General features: G+C 43.1%; 1 long non-coding RNA gene across 1 annotated transcript; it reads right to left on the bottom strand.

Moving 5' to 3' along the window:
- Positions 1–495: 495 nt before the first annotated feature.
- On the bottom strand, positions 496–5,277 carry LOC134430632 (uncharacterized). The gene is made up of 3 exons (XR_010030866.1): positions 4,595–5,277; positions 3,575–3,658; positions 496–1,654 (listed from the first exon to the last, which is right to left on the bottom strand). It is a non-coding gene; the product is annotated as an uncharacterized LOC134430632 (long non-coding RNA).
- Positions 5,278–18,877: the final 13,600 nt, after the last annotated feature.

The following is an 18,877-nucleotide window of genomic DNA, read 5'->3' on the forward strand; positions in this document are numbered from 1 at the left end:
ATAAAGCTGTTTCTGAGCAGATATTCTCTTTTCTGAGAGTCTGTAAAAGCCATACATCTTCTACACCAAATGTAAATCAGGGTTGATGATAATTTCTCATGTTCTGTCTCTCCCACTCAGCCTTAAACCTCTTTTCTTCTTTGCGTGCTTTGCCTTCCTTTTCTTCTTCTTCACCCAAGTCCATCTCCCTCCCTGTCACACTCATGGCACAGGCTGTGTGTATTGCAGCCAGGTCTGACCTCACAGCTGCTGAGAATTCCACTTCAACTCTTCATTTCATGATTAGCAGACCAGCAATCCATTTGTCATTAGACTCTACCTGCTTTTCTTCACTTTCTGCCCTTCCCCAGCAGCAGCCAAGCCCTCACACCTTTAAAGGAGAGTTTGCCCCTCAAAGCAATTAATTTTGAACACTTTTAGCCCATACCATCAGTGTAGCTCAATGTCTGACTCACTTGGGGCGGATTAGAGTGAAACAACACTGAATGATGGCTGTTTGTAATTATACCTATGTAGGGTTTATTGTAGAACAGTTTGGTTGCACAGGAAAACAGGTAAGGGGGCATTTTGTTAGCTGCTATCTACAGTAATATGACAATAAAGAAGCATAAAAACATCACAGCAGAAAATGTATAAGAAATAGAAGGAAATTATAAGAGAGGAAGAATCTCACCACCCACATGCCTTGTGAAGAGGCTCAGCTGCTGCCATTTCAATGTTTGCTGGTCAAAGTGATGGTCACACTCTCAGTCAAAGTGACAGTCACAGACTGGATCCATCAGGTCGTGAGGGAACCCCCAGAATATAAACTCTGGTTTAAATGCACTCAGGCTCAAATAAGAATGCCCAGATAGCTCCCCTGGAGGAGGGAGTTTCCCCTGGGTGATGTAATGTTGTGGACCTCAGGACATTTGGGGAGTCTTTGACACCTTCCAAGGAGATCCAGCTGCCTGTGACACCAGTGCAGCTGAGTCCATTGTGGCCATGGGGGCCCATCAGCAGGGACAGACACCTCCAGGCTGCCTGGGAGGGCTCTGGTGCTTCCCTGGCAGGGCAGTAACACAGCTGAGTCACTGGAGTAAGGACAGATTAATTCCCCACCACACAGGGTTTGTCTCTTTCCTTACCTCATTCAACACCAGCTGGAGCCTGAGGAGAGCTGTGCTCACCCTCTGTGCCTCTGCACATCAGCAGCTTCTCCTGAATATTTGAACCATCAGCATTCCAGTCTCTCTTCCTGTCTCACTTGTGGATCCATTCTCCTCCCTAGACCAGTGATGATTGGACAATAATACCCCTTCATCTTATCTCAGGTTCCTGTCACAATCCAAATTCCAGGTATTGGGCATATTTGGGGAGGGGTGGCCTTGAGTGCTCCCAGATATTCAGCTGTGTATTTGCAGTTTGCTATGGTGATCAAAAAGTCCTTCAATGATTTTAAAAGGATTAAGCCATTAACAATTTCAGTCTCTTACACACAGCTTTCTTCAATTCAGAAGTCTTTGCAAATATATAGGCACTACATGAGGCACTAAGTAAAAGCCACAGACTGACACTCACTTGGAGATCCATGCAGTCTCACCATTTGGCATCCAGCCTCCTCCAACTGTCTTCCCAGCTGAAGACTGAAACAGAAATCTTACTTTATGTAGCCCTAGAACAGAAATGATGCTTTATGAAGCTGACCTAGATATAGATCAGTAAGCTGGTGAAATCTGCAACAGAGTAAGAAAAATGAATTAACTCAGTGAGCAGCTCCATCCAAACCCCAGCCTAAAGAGCCTCAAGGAACCACATTAAGATGGCAATGTGAATGAGATTTATGGTCTTCAGCTCTGTACCTGGGGCACGGAGGGCTGTGAAGGTTAATCAGCCCACTCCAATCACTGCAAGCACCTCTTGTGCTTCCTCTGTGTGGTCTGGCAAAAAAAGGAACAGGGGGAGGGGGGTGGGAGTGATTGGCACCTTATCAAAGGAAGAGAATGCTAAGCAGGGGAAGGATCAAAGGAAAATGAACATCATCATTTATGCTGGTTCTTCATTCCTGATTGCAGAGAAGCATCTAGTGGGACTAAAATCCCTCTGGGACAGGCAATGTGGCCTAGATCTGCAAATACACAGATATATTGAATTCCCACTGACATTTCTTTGACCATTAGAGCCTAAATATCTTTGTTATATATCCAAGCACCTGAAAAACTTCCTATATTTAACCTCATAACTATGCCTAAAATATAACTTATGCATATACATGAGTGTGCACCTTTGCAATTTCACCTCTGGTGATGTAAAGATGTGCCTCAGCCTGAAAACCCTGAGGAAACATTCCCTGGCAAGGTTCTCAATTTTCCATGTTGTTAAACTGTTACCTCAGTGCTGGCAAACACCATCTCTGATAATGCCCAGACATGGCACAGGCTGGAGCTGACACCAATGTCAACACACAAACTGGATGTGGGCAGGCTACAGCATCTGAAGTTTGCCTGAGGACATGGGCCTGCCCTCAGCAGCTGGGCTCAGCATCAGGGAGCAAGTACAGGCAGGTGCCTTTAGCTTCATCCAGGCATGGCATTAAGCAACTGCCCAGGGCCACAGAAATCTGTGGCAGGGGAGGAAATGTTAGGTTGGGGCCCTTGCTGCAGGTGTTTCTTCCCATCTTGGAGCCAGAGCCAGACGTGTGTGGTACCCCAGTACCTCCAGTCCTCACCCAGAGCTTCAGCAGGATTGTTTAGTACTAAAGCTTTGCTGCCATTCCAAAGTAGAAGCTGAATAAGCCCTAATCAAGCACAGATGAAAAGGCAGACACTTCACTGCCTTATTTATAACCTCATTATTAGGAAGAGTCAAAATGCTTTGTGAATGCACTTTTCTCTCTCCTGAGCAGGGGCTCAGGATGATGCTCCTCTGGAGCATCAGTTTGGGTTCAGGGTGCCTTTGGGCAGCTGAAATGCTTGTAATGTGACAATAGATGGTATCAGTTTGATAGGAACTATCTCTTCACAACCCTCTGTGGGTCCCATGGAAATGATCTCTCTGACCTTTGTGTCACCACTTTGCTCCAACTTTCATCCTCTGTTTTCTTATTTGCCCTCAGTGGGATTTCACTCCCCCATCTCCCTCTACCACATGATGGCCTGGAGGAACAAGAGCCCTGAATTAACACTGAGGCTCTGCTCTTGCCCGTCTTTTCTCCCAAGTCCACTGTAGTTGTGCTATAAAACAAAGTCTTCATCTTGTATAGCTCCCTGCCAAGCTGATACTCCCACTCTGATTGACAATTTGTAAACCATGTTAAAGCTCCTTGCTCCTAAAAGCTCACAGCAATTGACTGTCTGCTCAATATTTATATACCTGTGATCCTATAGAAAATGGCAGAATTGGCAACAATTTGTGCCTCTTGCCTTGACTGCAGTGCTCCCACCCACGGGAAATGATGACTTCTCTCCCATTTGAGTGCTGTCCAGTTTCTTTGGCAGTGCAGGCAGATAAAGGTGCACACTGTCATGGTGTTCCCAGGCCACTGAGACTCCCACGGCCCATGCTGGAGGGGCAGGATTGTGTATGCAGCTCTTACCTAACACACAGCAGCAACAGACTCCTTGGGAAATACTTCCTCCCTGCTGCCAGACTCCATCTCTATATATAACTCCACTGATATCTGTGAAGTGTAGAGGAGGCAAAGTGAAAATCTATCAACAGGATTATTTTAATTCTATGCAAAAATATCTTTCAAAAGATAATTTTTGAGGCTGGGGGTGGTAGCAGTCTGTTTATATAACATGTTATTTTTTGATTAGCAGCTGATTAATAATAATCAACTGTAGAAGGAATCATTTTATGGGTGAACTTCTTTCAAGCGTGGTAAAAAATGGGTTCAGGTTTTGTATTTAAAACTATTCTATATGTTTTACCAAAGGAAAAGTGTAGAGAATCAACAATGCTCAGTGTTCAGCTGCAAAGTGAAGAAAATGGAGCCAGTAGACAGGCACAAACTGGTACAGTCTCGGTCATTTTGCAGGTACACACCACCCACAGAGCAGCATCTTGGGGACAGTGTGTCCACAGCCACCTCAGGAAAGAAGGCAGGATGGAGATTCATGGATACAGCTCCATTCCTATCAGTACCACTGCTTGTAATAATGGCAAAAGACTGGCAAACTTCTTGGCAAAATCTTCCCATTCATCCTGCACACAAACTGAGCTGCTGAGCAAACTCTGCTGCACTCTCTGTGAATGGCTTTGCATCAGGAAATCAATTCGTTCATTCAGGACAAATGGCTGGTTTGGGGCTTTTCTTTAACTGAGTGCAGGAGTTAAAACAAGCCTGTTGCAATAAATAACACCTGATGTGGCAATAAAGCTGGCCTCATTTTCATTTCCTGATAAAACTCTGTCCATTTGCTCTCCCTCCACTGCAAAGAACTTGAAGGACCTGTCTCTCTATGGCTAATTTTAATTTCCCAGTAATGTGATTGCCTTATAAAAAATGAAATGCTGGTGAAAAATGTGTATAGGATTTGATGTGTGTGTCAGTCTGGGGGAAAATGCACTGCAGCTTCCTATCATATTTATGAGGTGATGTGTGTTTACCCACCTCTACACAGCATTCTCCATATTTTATGGACTGAGTGCTTACAACTCCCATCAAATTGGTGAGAGTTATTGGTGTCCTTCACACCTCAAATAAGTAATCATATTAAAGGAAACTCATTCCAGTATACAGAAACTTCATGGCAGCACAGGACACCCATCATCTCCTCTTCCAGGGACATTTCCAATAGTAACCTAAAGCACAGAGAAGGTTTACAGGCAGGGAGTCAGACTCTGTGCTCAGCTATAGGCAGCAGCCTGTGGTACAGCTCAGACCACAAAATTTCCTTTTCTGATTTAATGCTTCTACTTAAAAGGATGTTTTCTAGGTCAGGTACCAAGTAGGAACCTCCCCTGAAATATTTGCCCTAATTTCTCTGAAGTCACGGCTGTTGCCTGAAGTCCCTCTTCTGTACAAAGAAAACAAGTAGATCTGCACTAAAAAGCAGACCCAAATCTGACCCATCACATTTGCTGAATCTGAAACATGCTTTAGATTTCCAAGATATTTGTCCAAGAGAAATGAATGGACAAAACTTCACTATAACTTATTTTGCAAGTGTATCAAAATATTGCCAACACATTTCCAAAGAGGCACCCTGCAAAATTCATGCTTTCTTACTGCCTTTTCCTCTGTGATTCCCTGAGAGAAGCAAGAGACAGAAGCAATAAAGAGAACCTTAAATACCATCCTCTGTAACCTTGTTGCCTTTCATTTCAGGTTGTAACTCAAGTCTGATCTGCAGCAGTGCCTGATGACTGAGCTCCTCATACAGCCCCTTCTCCATGAAACCTGGATGAAACAGCCTTGAAATGAGAAGGTCCCATGTGACATTCACATTCTCTGAAAAAATCCCTTCTCCCAGGATTTTTCTCCTGGGAAGCTGAGAGGCCTCGGAGAAAAGGAAAACAATTCTTATCTCATTTGTTTCTCCTGTGTTTTGCTCGTCTGGAATGTGTTTGGAGATTGTTTACCCACAGGTGATTGCCTGATTGGATTCTGGTGTGAGCTGTTTTGATTCATTGGCCTACTGGGGCCAAGCTGTGTTGGGACTCTGGAAAGAGTAATGAGTTTTCATTATTATCTTTTAGCATTCAGTGAGTATCCATTCTGTATTCTTTAGTATAGTATAGTATAGTATAGTATAGTATAGTATAGTATAGTATAGTATAGTATAGTATAGTATAGTATAGTATAGTATAGTATAGTATAGTATAGTATAGTATAGTATAGTATAGTATAGTATTCCTTAATATAAAATGGTATAATAAAGTAGTAAATTAGCCTTCTGAGAACATGGAGTCAGATTCATCATTCCTGCCTTTGTCAGGGCATCCCTGCAAATGCAACAGTCCCAATTCTCAGTCCATGTGTGGTACAAATTCCAGAGCCAGCCTAAGCACCAGCCTGCACCAGTCAGGGTCTGCCCTGCCTGTGTGGCACCAGCTCTGGCACCATGCGAGTGTCCTGGCTCTGCTGGTGGCTCACATGTGGCACTGCAGCAGAGGAGCCACCACCTTCCTTGTGCTTATCCCACTTTGACACCAGGGGTGATCCTAGAAACACCAGAGAGCTTTTCTGACTAAACTGCCCACTTAGACAGCCAAGAGTTCTAAATTTGGGTTGGGCTGATGGTAAGCTGCATTGAGCCAGGAGCATGAGCTGGCAGCCAAAAGGGCCAACTGTGTCCTTACCACGAGCTGCCTTGGGCTGTGCCTACAGTCAGAGTCAAGTTGTCAGGGAGAAAATCCTGTGTACAGCCCACAGCAAATTTTGCACTAAAACATGCTGATTTTGGCAACGTTTTAATGTGAAAATCTTCATCCCTCATCAGGTTTAGATGTGTAGGTTAAGACAGTTGCCAAGTTTGTTGTGTAACTGTTTAACTTTTCAGTATGTGAAATCCTTAGTCCCTGGTAGTACCAATTTATGCCATGCAGGTACAGACTGTGCTGTGCCACTCGTGCTCACTGTCCTGACTGGCTGTGGCAGGGCAAGGCTTCCTGCCTGGGCTGGCAGGCTGCATTCCAGGCACTGCTGCTGCTGGAACAGACACCCTGAGCCTCATGTGGAGCCCCCTCTGGGCTTTGACTTGCCTGTGCCAAACTGGGACTGAAGCACAGGAATAAATTTAATCCATATGATGTTGGTGGTGTTCAGCCCACAGGAGGAACAGAGGAGGAGGTGAGGTGCCATTACTAAAATTTGCAGACAAGATGCATAGAAGGAGGAAGCAGAGATGTTTCAATATTTCTAGGGAAACTAGGGGAAGCACCAAGGGGCTGAAATACTGCTGAAGCTCCCAAAGAAAAACACAGTAGCCCCAGATAATGTACACTGTAGAAAAGCCATCCCAGAGCAGTAAAATAAGCATTTAATTTAAGGTCTAGATACCACCCTAGATAATTCAGCATAGGCTTGTGGAAAAGGAAGGCTTGGGCATTTTCCCAACAGGATTACAGATCTGTACATTATATTTATATTCTCAGATATTCCTGAGACACTTGAGTGTTACACAATATTGTGCTGGTTGTGGCTGGGACAGAGTTAATTTTCTCCATAGTAGCTGCATGGGGCTGTGTTTTGGATTTGTGCTGGAAACAGTGTGGTAATCAATACTGGGATGTTTCATTATCCTGAGCAGGGCTGACACAGTCAAGGCCTTTTCTGCTCCTCACCCCAGCAGTGAGGAGGCTGGGGGTGCCCCAGGAGCTGGGAGGGGACACAGCCAGGACAGCTGACCCCAGCTGACCCAAGGGACATCCCACACCACATGGCACCGTGCTCAGCTCATAAAGCTGGGAAGGAGAAAGAGGGGAACATGTTTGGAGAGATGGCATTGGTTTTCTCAAGTCACAGCTACGTGTGATGGAGCCCTGCTTTGCAGGGGATGGCTGAACATCTGACTGCCCATGGCATGTGGTGAATGAATTCCTTGGTTTGCTTTGCTTGAGCATGGGGATTTTGCTTTACTTGTTAAACTGTCCTTACCTGAACCCACAAGTTTTCTCATTTGTACTCTTCTTGTTCCCTCCCCACCTCTCTGGGGGAGTGAGTAGCAGCTATGTGGGGCAGGGTTTCTGGCTGGGGTTAAACCCCAGGTGTGTTCATCAATCAACATCCATGACAGAGGTGTACACACTGGGGAAGTGGTCACAGCACCAAGTCTGTCTGAGTTCATGAAGCATTTGGACAATGCTTTCAGGCACACGGTGTGGGTTTTGTGGTGTCCTGCACAGGGCCTGGAGTTGGACTCCAGGGGGTCCCTTCCTATCAAGTTGCTGGGTGCCCCTGTCACAGGAATGATTGGCATCTGACTCCAATCACTCCAATCAGGCTTCAGAATGCAGAACACTCACTTTATTAAACCATATTATATTACATTATACTATATTAAAGAGATGCTATACTGCAAAGAATACTGAAGAAAACTCATGACTGTCTCCCAACAGTCAGGACACAGCTTTTTCCAGTTGGCCAAGGGAACAAAACAATCCTCAGCAGAATCCAAATGACAAATCACTTCAGGTGAACAATCTTCCTAACACATTCCACATGTGCAAAACAACAGAAGCAGAGAATAGAGATAAGAATTGTTTTTCTCCTCTCTATGCTTCTCCAGGAAAAAGCCCTAAGAGAGAGATTTATGTCTCTCTGTTCAGAGAATGTGAATGCCATACCTTCCAACTCAGCATATTCTATGATTCTGTGATTACGAATGATTAGATACATTCAGGGCTGGGTCACATATAAGTCTTCAAGCATTCCCAGGCATCAACAGTGCCACAGGAGACTTGTTTGGTGCAGGCTCCTCCAGAAATCAGACTCTCAGCAAGCATTAAATAAATGTTTTGACTGTGACAAACACTTTGTGCTGTGGAAATATGCAGCAGATTACAAGATCAGGCAACTGGAAAGCAAGCAAGAGAATGTCTTACTTTGCAAAGTGATCTGGACTAGCTGGTAAAATGGCCAAAATTTAAAAGAATGCATTTGAATATGGGAAACTTCATTAAAAACCAGTCTCTTTACAGTGGATAAAGAAAGCACATTTCTGAACAGGGCATAGTGAGATCGATGGTTCTTTGACAGCAAAGCATTAAAATGTGCTGACCCCTGTTGGGTGCCAGAGAACAAAAGTTACAGCTGTTAGAAATACTCCTCAGCATGCTGTAAACTTTGGTCTGCAGGCTGAGATCCCAGAGGCAGCTGCTGCACTGCACAGCCCCCCTGGCAGTGCTGAGAGAGAATTCCCAGAGGAGCAGAGCACAGCACCCACCTCAGCCCTTGCCAGCAGAACTGCCCCAGCACTGCCAGGACAGACGGGCCTTGGACAGACACCACACCAAAAGATTGCTGGGGAGTTTTTACAGACATGATTGAGTAACATAGAGAATTGAAAGACTAAGAGATGTCAGAGGAGCAAAAGTGCACATGCCAGTCAGAAAAGATTTTCTGACTATTCAGTGAGTGGTATCAATTTTTTGATTTGCAAAGGTCTCAAAGGAATGACATTAAACTGACAAGAAAGGTTTTAAAACAGCAACATTTTTAACCTGATCATGATTTATCTATTTATTCTTTCTCTTCCTAATGGAAGGGAAGTCTCCCAAGACTGATAATGTGGCCTACATCATCAATAACATGCAATCATCATTAATATTTATCTTGTAGGTAAATGACTGGGGAAAAGTAAACTATTCCAGGCAGTATTTTAAAATATGTGTTTCAAGGAAGCATATGCCCTCTCTGAATGAGTTATTGGCAGTGAACATCACAACTTTCTGTCTTTCCTAACTACTCAATCCCCCATCCATGAATCCATGGTGAGAATGGAGGCCAAGCCTTCAGGATACAATTTTCTTTCACCTCAGTTTAACAAACACACATTGTGTTCATTAGCCCAGGAGCCCATGCCCTGCCTGGAGCTGAGTACCAGTGCTGGGTCAGCTGTCCTGGCTGTGTCCCCTCCCAACTCCTGGTGCCCCCCCAGCCTCCTCCTGTGAGGAGCAGGAAAGGCCTTGGCTCTGTCAGCCCTGCTCAGAATAATGGAAACATCAGAGCTTTGTCAGCTGTTTCCAGCACAAATCCAAAACACAGCCCCATGCAGCTACTATGGAGAAAATTAACTCTACCCAACCAAAATCAGCACAACATGAGAATCACTTCACTGAGAATTTTGCTCTTTCTTAGCTGGTTGGTGTGGACTGTCTTTATGTTAAATAGAGGGAAACAGGCATTTTTATCTAAACAATATATTGTAAATATGCTATGTTCTAAGTGTTTCTAAATGTAGTTTCCATCTAAAACTATAGAATGGCATGAATGAAATTCTGGGACTGTAAAGGGGGTCTGGATGTCTTGCTCAGATGCAGACCTGCAGCTGGTGGCATGAATTGCAGGAATGGGATTTAATCACAATCCACACAAAGTTACAGGTGGCACAACAGCACAACACACACCAGCCAGCTCTGAAACCATCAGACAAGGCAGCCTTGTGCTCTGCACAGAGGAACCCCATCCCCATCACCCCCACTGCATTTCTCATTAAGAATGTGTATTCTTATTAACATTTTGCCACTAGCAAAGCAATTTCTTCCATCACAATTTTACTCAGCATTTCCTATATAGTGCAAACAAACAGTGTAGCAATTGTTTATTGGTCCCTTTGGCAATTATTTTCATGGAGTAATCAGAATTATTTAAATTCAAATAGAAAATTTATTTATGTAATACTGTCAAATTTTGCTACTGTGGTGAACTGCTGAAAAAAATGAAACCTGAACTTGAAATTTAGTATAATAAAGAAATACTTAGCATAAGATATTTTCTGCTCAGAGTTCAAAATAGATTTCTGAAGATATGTTTAAAATAGGCTCTCTGGGCAAGAATTTTTAAATTGCTTTACAGTTGAATAAACAAAAATATAGAGACATAGAAAGAAGATGACTGATTTACTGCAAATATCAGAAATATCTTTCCCCTCTCAGTAGAGGCAGTCACTGCATATTATTTCATTTTTAAGAGATCACTAGCAGACCTGTGGTAAATTAGCATTTATATGGAAGTGTCCCTTGAGGAATTTGGCTACTTTACTGTTCTGAAACAAGAAGTAACAGATCAGCTGGGAGAAACTGCTCTGAAAACTTGTGTTTTCCTTGCTGACTTGAAAGAAATCCCATACAACTCCACAGTAGCAAAGCTACAAGAGATGCAGTTTTTTTCTTAATAACCTGACTTTGTATCTTCTTTATCACTTGCCTACAACCCAAATCAAAACACACTGCAGTCAGCAAGAGGTTTCCAGTGATGTGTTGAGTGAATGTATAGGAAAAAAAAATCTAGCTTTTGGGATGCTATGGAGCTGTTTATAGGGAGCAGAAAGTAGAGGGTGGAGCTATACATGAGTGAAGCGTAGGCAGCAAAACAGAGGACGGTTTATGTATGTGTATAATATTTATAGAACTAAGGTGCAAACAAGATCTTTTCGTTTGGCTTTGAAGTGGTTTCTATACCCTAAGAAGAGGCTGAATCACAATAAGCAAATTCAGCTTTGCCAGCAAGCACCCAAATGGGTGTGTGCATTTCTGTGGTGCTGATTAATGGCTGGGTGAATGCCACAGGACTTCCAACACCTCTGGAATATTTTGTTGTTTAAAGTTGTCTGCTGATGGCAGCTTTTCCCTTGCTCTCTGCTGGGTTCTGAGTGAGCTGTTCCCCACCCGCAGGCCTCTGGCACCAAAGTCTGCAAGGAGATGACATCTGCCAGCTCACACCTCCCCTCCAACAGACAATGCCAGCCACCTTGAGCCACACAGAAACATTTGAAAAAACATTAATTCAGCCCTGAGGCATCTGACTACAGCAGTATTCTCAGGATAACTATGAAAATAAAGTCAGTGAGGCTCTCAAAAGTGCCCTACACAGGCTTTGTACTCCTATTGAGTTCAAAGAAATCAGAGTTAGCTCAATAGAGGCCAAATATCAGCTCCAGAGAGTCTCATTTCAACTGGTAAAATTCAATTATTTTTCCAATCTCTACCTGACAGACTTTGCTCATCCTCTTCCAGATTTAGGAGGCATTGCTTGTAAAAGGTTCAGTAAATCTGAGACTCAGAGTTAAGGAACAGGCAACCACCATAAAACATAGCAAAGAGAATAGATAACCATGATAGGACTAATCTGAGACAGAACAAACACAAATCAAAAGAAACATCCAATTATAAAATCACTGTTGCCTCAGAGATTCTGATAAACAGAGTGACTGCCCCTGTCCTTTCACACTCAGACATTTTCTGCCTTTCAAACATTCAGGTCCATTTTTTCTCTTAACAACCTTGATTGATTTGATGTTTCAGATAGTGGCTTTGCAAAAAGCATTTTCTTCATATCCCTTCCTCACACACACCTGTTATGGTAAAAGAATAAACAGCATAATTGTTTTTCTGCTTATCTTTCTTCAACAATATCTTGGTTTCTGCACATAGCTGACAAGACATTTTTCTGTTCTACTATTTGCTGCTTTTATTTATTTCCAGTCAATCCTGGAACACTTCTTCATTTATGGAGATTTTTGGCATAAAACTGAGAGTTTAATTTGTGATATTTGTTGTTTAGGGCTAAACTCTCTTCATGGTGCTCTTGCAATACTAACTCACATTTAGGAGCTGAAGTCAATACAGGAAGGCTGAAATCTTGATTTCTATGGGGAAAGCAGATTTCAGTAAACGCATCTACAAACTGTTTCTCCAGCAGGCTGTTCCTTAAGGACAGCCCCCATGTGCTTATGCTCATTTTGTCTCTAATATGAACCCAAAAGAGAAGTTACATATTATTGAAAAATTCTTGAACTCCAGCTACAAAATTATTTCAAATAAGAGGCTCTAGGCCTGCAGCATTGCTCACATGTGGCATGGACCCCTTCCAGCAGCAGCCTCTGAGGATCCCCTGGGACTGGAGAAGGTGAAGAGTTTCACCCATTGACCTCTGCCTGTAACTTCTTCACTGTATCAAGTTCTGTGGAAAAGCCTTGGGTCCTGACTCACAGATTCCTGATGAGCTATGGATTTTTAAAAATATCCACAAAGCAAAAATAAAGCAGATGAATCAGAGAGTTAACTGTTACCCTCACAATTCATCATTTCTCTCTGACACTGCAATCAGCATCTATTTACTGTAATTCGTTTTCTGCAGCTCTTTATTCATGAGTAACCACAGAAAAGAGAAAAAACCAACCGTCCACCACTACTTTTGGATGCAATCATGTGGGGAAATATGCCCATATAAAAATATCCCCATATAAAAAAAAGGAAAAAAAGAGGAAGAAAAAGGTGTTCCCCTGCCATGGGAGCAAGCCTGGGGAAGCAAGTTGAGAGGCAGGAGCCACGTGAGATGCTGGGCTGGGGTGCAGGGGGCAGAGGCTGAGTGCTTCAGCAGCACACTGCCTTGTGTGACTTAAGCAAAGCAATTTTATCCCTCTTCACATGTCATTCCTCCTCCTCCTCCTCCCATCCCACTTACTCACACTTGGAACTCTGCAGCTGCACCTCCACGTTGGTGTTTCCATCCTGTGCCAGCACCGCTCAGGGAGCTGCAGCGGCACCAAATCCCTGATGCCAGCCAGGGAGGAAACTTCACTGCCAGGAGCTGCCAGCTCACCTCCCACCCCATTCCTGCCTCTGCTTGCCCCTGTGGGGCATAAAACTGTGCCCTCAGCCTCAAGTATGAGTCCATGGGCAAGGGTGAGGTTTCTTCTTCTGCAGGGTACTGGAAGCTTTCACAGTCATTTTATTCACTTTAGATTTTAACTGAGTATCTCAATAGTGAGAAGTAAAATCTACTTATGTTGGAATTAGAAATGCCAGAATTAACCTCATGCTTTTACTGACACTTAAATTAGCATTCATGGGGCATAAACCACTGTGAATAAGCTAATGAAATTATTCATTTGTTGATTTGCCTATGCACATTGATACCTCTATGCCAAGAACCCAATGATTAGTTAACAGCCTCATTTATTTTAACGAAGCTGTTGTCTTTCATAAAGCACAGGCCAGCCACCATGCATCCCTTCACAAATTTCTGATTAACCTCTTAAGCATCCTAGGCATTTTTGTGAGAAAAACAGCAGCCTGTATATGAAGACAACTGCTACTCATCTGCTCACCCTGCAAATGTTTCTTGGCCCCTGCCCCTTCCTGATGCAGCTCATTACTTCCAGCCTGCACTGATGTTTTTCACAGTCATTTGATGCTTTGTCACTGCTCTGTAAAGGAGGAGATGAAGCCATAGATCTCATCACCTCTTAACCAAGCCCCTACAAGTAATCAGAAACCAGATCATTTGCTCTCAGCGTGATTTTGAACAAAGCTGTCAGAAGTTGTCATTATTCTCCATTAGACAGAATTTCAATTCTCCATCAGACACACACACAAAAAGCTGTCCCTCTGCTACTGGATTTGGCACAGAGGCCACCAGAAACCAGTGACTGGCAGCTTTCCCATCCACAAGCACTGTTAGTGCTTATCCAGCCTCTCTGGATATTTCTGACCCATGTGAGACAAGTGGATTTGTGCCATTTTCTCTTTTTAGACGTGGGCACTTGAGGCACAGAGCTGAAATGGCTGCTGAAGGTCACCCACAAAGCCTGATCAAGGAATGGAGGACATGTTTTCCCCTTCCCTAGATTAGACCAAATCCTTCTATTTTGGGGGAAAGTGAGCATCCTTGCGCAGCCTGCTCTGGAGTTGCAGGAGGTTTCAGTGGGCTAAGCCTTGGGAAAACTTTCCCTGCTTTTAAAGCAGGTATCTCCAGTTTTCTCAGTGGAATACAGTACTGGGGTCACTAGGACTTACTGTTTGGGTTCACAGGAGGTAACTGCACAGTCTCAGTGTGCAGAGAAGAAACACTTCTACATCAGCCTTGCACAGGCAAGTCCACTTCTGTCCCTATCACAGCCAACCTGCAACAGGACAGTACTGATGAATATGGCAGGCTCCATTTCTGCCACAACTGAATGACAATGTCACCATCTGCTAAACACTGTCACACTTACTGGTCTTATTTTGCACTGCAGTGGTTTTCAAAGCACAACCCATGTGCCCTTGAGGTCTGCTAGCAGTCTGAAGCTGGCAGGTTTTCCACAGTAAACATGCTTACAAACTCAACAATTAGAAGTTGGATGCTAAGGATACCTGGCAGTCCATCAAATGAGTTAGCCCAAAATGGTTTGGGATTGCCTGGATCTTTACTAACAAAAGGAAAAATATCTGCATCCTAGCTTGTGTTCCAGGTTTGGTTTTGTCATCATTTGCAAATTAGAGGAAAGATAGTGGGTATCAAAAGGAGCTGAGTACATTACAAGGAATGGAAAATAGAAAGGGGGGAAAGAAAGGAGTCATAATGGTGGAAAATCATGAGGGATGAAGCTTTGACATCAGGTGAAGTGTTGGGTAAATCCTGTAAATCCTGGCTATGCTCAGAAGCATCTCCTGTCTGGGTGAGCTCAGGAAATCCCTCTACACTTCAGGTCTCCAGTGAGCTCTTGAGCTTTCCCTGGCCCTTTCCTAGCAGTGCCTTGGGCTGCTGTGAGACCCAGTGAGGAAGGGCTCAGCAAGGAGAATCACAACACCCTGGGGCTGGTTAAAGCCCTTCCTGCTGTTTTCCACTTCTCCAAGTAGCAGCACCACATGTTCAGTGACACTGGTGCACCAAGTGAAGTTTGGTAGTTATGACTGCAGTCTCACTAGCTCACAAACACAAAATTGATGAATAGCACTGCTGATCTTTTTCCTGAGCACCTCTCCTTCATGCTGTGCTATTCCTGGTGTGGAATGCATCACTAGGACGTGTTTGGAATGAGAATCAGCAACCTGCACAGTGCTTTAGCTGCTTGGAATGGGATTTACAAACATTTGTTTCTTCTTCGGCCACCTCCAGCTAATCAGTGCATGAGGGCTTCAGAGGGAAAAATGCTTCTGATTTCATTATGATGTGTTAACCTGGTGGTGTGAAGCAACCAAAGGAACATGGAATTTCAAGAGTACAAAACTAAAGTGTAGAAAGTGATGGAAGCAGGTAAGATTTGTGCTGCTTGGCTTTCTATCAAATCAGGTAGAAATTACTCCTGCACAGGAACAACAGCAGTGTATTTACTCTTGCCTCACCTTGTGCTGCCCAAGTAGAGCTGCTTTGGCACATTCTGGTGTGGGCAATCAAATGTTGAAGCAGAATGTCTCTTGCTGGCACCTTTAAGCAGCAACTCTGCCCTAAGAAAGTTTAGTGCCAATTCTTCAGATAGGTTTTACCAGTATAAGATGCAGTTGGATCCCAAGAACAAATTCATGGATCTTACATACCCACATCCAGGCCTATGTCACTCTCAGAGTCATAGACCAGGTCAGGAAGGAACCTTGAAAGGTCACCTGAGGCAACCTTTTGTGGAAAAGGGAGCCTGGATTAAATTACCTGGCACCATATCCTATCACACCTTGAAAATCTCCATTGATGGGGGCCTCACCACATCCCTGAGGAGGTTGTTCCAGTAATTGACTGTTCTCACTGTAAAAAAAATTCTTTCTTATACTAGGAAGGAATGATGCCCGACAATACTTGGTGACTGCCCCATCAGAAGCCCATTCCATTTTTCTGGTCATTTTTCCAGCACACTGCTCCTGCTGGCTTCTAGCAGAGCCTATCATGACACTTGACAGGCATTTGGGTTGGTGACAGTGGCTGACACTTGCTGCTCCTGCAGCAAACAGCTGGCTTCCCTCTGCCACCACAGGACACGTGATGAAAATAAGTTTCCAGTGCTCATCACCAGTGTAAGGTTTCTACAGCCACTTTAGCATGTTTTTCCCTTTTTTGCCATTTCATTTTCAAATATAAATGCTTTTGTTAATAGAAAGACCCAGACTGTCATTAACTGCAGTCCATCTGCCCAGGGAAAAGCACTCACCTACATTTACAGGCACCTCAGTTCCTTCCTAAACCTCTTCCTGCTGTGATGTTTCACCACCTGCAATGTGATGTTAATGCTCTGCACAAGGAGAGAGTGGAAGAGCTCCCCTAGGAGGGACAGCACCTGAGGCACCAGGTGTTGTTCACATCTGTGTTGTGCTTGGGCCCCCTCACTGTGTCACATCCCCTCTGTGCAGATGACAATCTTTGCCTTCTGCTATTCCTATTTCAAGCACAGCAGACATCCCTCTGCTGCCCCAGCACTGACAAGGCCACAAACCCATTTGGGTTACAGATGTGAGGTGTCACCCTCACACTAATAAGGCTAATTGATGATTTTTCATCAAGTGAGCAATCAGGTGAGCCATACATTAATTAGTCTCCTTCACCTGCCCAGCTGTACTGGTGGCTGGTTCCTGGTGCTGAACTGACAAGTTCTGGCAGACCATCTTGTGAAAAGGCAAAGGCTCTATCCTCCATACAGGGTAAGCATTTCCAACTTACCCAGAGAGATACAGAATTTACATCCTTGTCCAGCAAATCAGATCCTAAAGCAGATCATTAGGAAGTTAAGTATTAGTTTTAATATTTTTAGAGCCTCCTAGAAGGACCCCTTGATACATTTTTCCCAACCTGAGCAGCTGGATTTATGTTACTAAGCCAACTCACTTCACAGTAAAAATATGCAAGAGAAAGCACTGGTATGGAGTTTTTAAGTCCATTCCTTTTCCTGTGAAAGTCTGACAGAAATAAAATGGAGATTTTTTTTTAAGGGGGCCTGTATGATTGAAGTCAAAGAAATATGTATGCCAGATACACATCTGAAAGAGAAAATCTAGACTTCTTAAATTTAACAGGATTCAAATGATAACTGAATCCATTTGAAGAGGGCATCAGTAAAATGCTTTTCTATGTGATTCTAAACATTTAGCTGTTCCAAAAGACAAGCACAAGCCCATCCTAACACAGGGATTTGTGTGGCTGTAATAGCTCATCTCTAGAGAGGTCTCTCTTCCTCCACTGAATGGGGGGGTCAGGGGTTTTGATGTGGCTAGACACCATGACACTAATTCTACCCTCAATTTTTAAAAATCTGACAACACAAAGCCAAAGATTTTTTAGTAACAGCAAAATGAGCTTGAGTAGTATCTTCCTTGAGGAAGAACAAAGCATTGATCAAAGGTGTTATTGACTCATTTATTGCTTTGTCTGCCTCTGCCAGTCTTGCGGCTTTGACAAATTTAATAGGTCAGTGTGGCTTCCAGTGTAAAATAGCAGCAATTACAATTGTTCTCAAGTTTTAAATTATTGGCAGTATTATTCTGTTGTCATTGCTACTGATGTAATGATGATTCATGCCCAAAAGACATTCTGAGTCGCTACCGTTCACCTCAACCAATCAGATGACTTTTATTTAACAGGCTAGGGAATTAAAAAGTGAAATTTAAGGAAAGAGTTTATAACAGACATGGTTCAAGTATTAAATCAGTTGATTGGATCACCAACAAGAAGGATGGCTTCTACTTATAGAAGTTATGCAGACTGAACTACCAAACGCAAAAGGCTAAACCAAAGCAAATGAGACCTTTCAGGATGAGAGAATTACTTGCTTCAACAAGAAAATGCTGGACATCCAGACCCAGAGCTAGAAATTAAAGATGAAGATAAGATGTTCAAGAGCACCTTCTTTTTTTTCAAATAACTGCTACCTGCCTAATAAAAATGTATCATGACAATAAGCTATGTTAAGATGGATGAAGAACATGGCATTTTGAGGAGCTGTCCTGGGAGTCCATCCAGCAAACTTTGCCTTTGAAACATTGAGGTGATTAAATTTAATGTTTGCTCATAATTTTTAATGGCATAATAAGTCATAATAGAAAAAAAATATTATTTAATCTGAAAGGGTTGGAAAGAGAGATAAATCAGACTACTTAATAGGAATTCTTATCTGTATGGGTAACCATAGAAAAGCCAGATCACGATGGATTAGCTATATCCATGTTTAATTTGGAAATTTCATTTGTGAGATGTGTTTAACCTGTATTTAACCTAGAGGCATAAAACTAGTTTTTGCTTTGCTATTTAACAACCATTTTAGAACCCATGTGACAAAGCTAGCCAGGGAAACTTAATGAAATAGAGAAAATTATTTTGACTATTTGGAATGGTTTTAGGGTATAATGCACTTAGCTCAGAGTTGAAGATTTGAATCAATGAATATAAGGGCATTTAAGGTCACCTTCACCAGAGAGAAAATAAAATTATGAAATTACAGGCCCTTTTGAGAAGATCTTCCCAAAATGGCCAAGGTCCACTGGGAAA

The sequence above is a fragment of the Melospiza melodia genome, chromosome 1 (assembly GCF_035770615.1).
Source record: "Melospiza melodia melodia isolate bMelMel2 chromosome 1, bMelMel2.pri, whole genome shotgun sequence".
In the NCBI taxonomy this organism is placed as follows: domain Eukaryota; kingdom Metazoa; phylum Chordata; class Aves; order Passeriformes; family Passerellidae; genus Melospiza; species Melospiza melodia.